The following is a 3,113-nucleotide window of genomic DNA, read 5'->3' on the forward strand; positions in this document are numbered from 1 at the left end:
CGGCTCACATAACGGCCGCGGGTTGGCGTCGACTATAATTCGGTGCTTTGTGAGCGGTGCCTGCCTAACCTTAAACGTCGCGGCGAAACAGTCACAGAAAGACTGGATAACGCTTTCGAGGCAGCGTTTCTGATTAGGCGGGAGGTTCGGGTTCACGTCAGTTTTTATGGGAGTGGTCGGTGCCTCCACTGATACCGAGGCTTCGGACAAAGCGTGCTGTCCAGTGAATTCGCCGAGTTCTTCGAAATACGCAATAACTGTTCTGCCAGGCAAACACTGAGGTTCACAGCCAAAATTGGTTACCAAGCGCTCGGTTCGGCCACTGTTCAGCTCGACAATTCCGCAAGCAACACAGACTTGCCGACCAAGGAGCAGCGACACGATGGTTTCAGCGATGCCACGAGTACCAGTGATGTTGTCGCAGTCTACGGTAAAAAACATGCTAGCTCTTTACGGGATTAATACGTGGTCGTCAAAGACGTGTAACGTAGTGCCGCGTGGCTCGGCATCGCCGTCAACAGGTGGTTGAGTGGAAAATGACACGACCAGCTCCTGAAGGTTGATGACAGCACCGTACTCCCGAAGGAAATCCAAACCAAGTATCAGGTCTTTGGAGCACTCCGGTAGCACGGCAAAGCAACCAGGGAAAGTAGCAACACGGATCTGGATTCGTGACGTGCAGACGCCAATTGGAGTAACCACATGGCCGCCGGCGGTGCGGATCTGGGGTCCAGACCAAGCGGTCAGCACCTTTCGGAAGGCCGTAGCTAACGGACTGCTCATTACAGAAAAGTCAGCACCGATATCCACAAGTGCGGTCACATCGCGATTATCAGCGATTACTGAGATATCGGCAGACACCAGTCGGTCGCAGCACGATGTTGTCGTTGAGGTTGTCGGGTGAGGTCGTCGTCGGTCGGATCATAGCCGCGAATCGTCGGGTAAAGGCTCTTGACTTGATCCAAAAGCGGCGGCCCTACACCCCGAGGTACGCTGTCTTCAGTTTTCCCGATGTGGGGACGCGCCTCTGAATTAGCTAGAAGAAGACGGGCGGCTTGGCGAAGAAAACCGCTTTGGGGATGGCGAACGGGACTGGCGTCGCCGCGAAGTCGTTGGCTGCACGTTATCGGACAGATAATGCTCGATGTCCCGCGGCCGTTCTCCTTAGCGTGGTCGAGGTGCGTGAGATGAAAACCCCCTTAAGCTTATTCTGCGGTAGGGGCAGTGGCGGAGTATGTGGCCGGGCTTCGCACAGTGGTAGCAGAGCTTGCTATTGTTTGGCGTACGCCAAACGCGCGCTTTGCTCATGGTGGATAGGGGCTCCTGCGGTACGACGGGTACAGCTGCAGTTGGGTACCGTAGTGAAGGCACAGGAGTGAAGGGAGAAAATGCTTGACTCACTGGCCCAGGACGACTTTGTAGTGCTTGACTGTATGTCATCACATAGGGCGCCGGCTGCGGAGCTGGTGGCGACTGAACAGCTCGCCGGACTTCATCTCGGACTACGTTTGGTACGGCAGCGACGCTGGCCTGTGGAGTTTCGAAGCGAAGTTTCTCGAGTTCTTCGCGCACCAGGCTCCTCACAAGCTCTCGAAGCTCCTCAGTGGGTAACGACGTGGGCTTACAGTGGTGAGCGGCTGCTACACTAGCCTGACGGCCGTAGTGCGCGCCCCGTTCTTGCAGAGAACGCTCCATGATTGTTGCCTCCTTGGCAAAGTCGGCCACCGTTCTTGGCGGGTCACGTACCAGTCCGGAAAACAATTGCTCTTTGACGCCGCGCATTAGGTGGCGTACCTTCTTGTCCTCGGGCATAGAAGGGTCGGCGCGATTGAAGAGTCGCGTCATGTCCTCGATGAACATGGCGACGCTCTCGTTCGGCTGCTGCGACCTCGATTGCAAGGCGATTTCAGCCTTCTCCTTTCGTTCGTTGGTGTTGAACGTGGCTAAGAGCTCTCGGCGAAAGATCTCCCAGTTAGTGAAGGAAGCTTCGTGGTTCTCATACCACGTCTTGGCCGAGTCCTGTAGTGCGAAGTACACGTTCCGCAATTTGCACCCGCCGTCCCACTCGTTGAAGCCCGCCACACGGTCAAAGCTGGCCAACCAGTCTTCGACGTCCTCAAAACTCTATCCGTGAAATGGTGGGGGCGACCGAGGCGTGTGTAAGACGAACGGCGGGGCATTCCCGGAATGCTGACTTGTCTGGCTAGCCGTAGCGGACGTCATGGCCCTGGCTGGTCTTGCGAGTTGGCCGAACTCTGGTTGTAGGCCTCGCAGGCGGCGGCTCGCCTTTGTGGACTGGTGTTGTAGCCACGCGTTGAGAACTGACGTCAAGAGTGTCCTCGAGGTCAGCGTACATGGATCGTCACCCCGCACCTCCACCAAATGCCACCGATAAACGGTTAAAGCACTCAAGGCCAGGTTTAATTAGACCTGCTACGCGTCCAAGACAGCAGGGAGCTCGTGCGAGGAAGACGAAAACCCCTAGCCCCTCGAGAGCCCAAGGCATAGCAAGTCCCATCTAAACCAGTTCGGCCGCGGCATGGTGCCACTGGATTGATTGGGACTGTGGAAATATTCCACAATAGATTATATTCACACGGTTAATCAGGTAATAGAGAAATGCGCAGAATAGGGCCTATGAATACACCGCCCAAGGCCTATCATAATCAGTTTGATCTCGTTTTTTGGACGTTGGTATATTGGTTACGATGTCTCCTATTAACGGTATGTAATATTCATTGCCCATTGCCTAGAGAGATTCCATTGATTATTTTCAAATTCGCAAGACGTCACTCGAAAGTAAACATCACAGGTGCTGCTTTTGTGAGCTTGTTAGACCGGCAGCATTATCGAGAACTGAAAACAACGAAGCGATAAATGTGAACAATGGTGGACATTGTGCAGCTACCACCAGGAGCACATGAGCTTCCACGTGTTGATAAGAGATAGACAGTCCTCATTGACTTTTCCCAACAGAGACATGCCTTCGGTCTAGGCTCTAAGTTCAAATATGGAGTCAGTGGGACAATTTCATGAAAATAAAACAAGTGCCAAAGATAACGCGACAAGCCTATGACGCAAGTCATAAGCAAAGGTCCCCTAAGTGGCGATAA

Source organism: Amblyomma americanum, chromosome 2 (assembly GCF_052857255.1).
Source record: "Amblyomma americanum isolate KBUSLIRL-KWMA chromosome 2, ASM5285725v1, whole genome shotgun sequence".
NCBI lineage: Eukaryota > Metazoa > Arthropoda > Arachnida > Ixodida > Ixodidae > Amblyomma > Amblyomma americanum.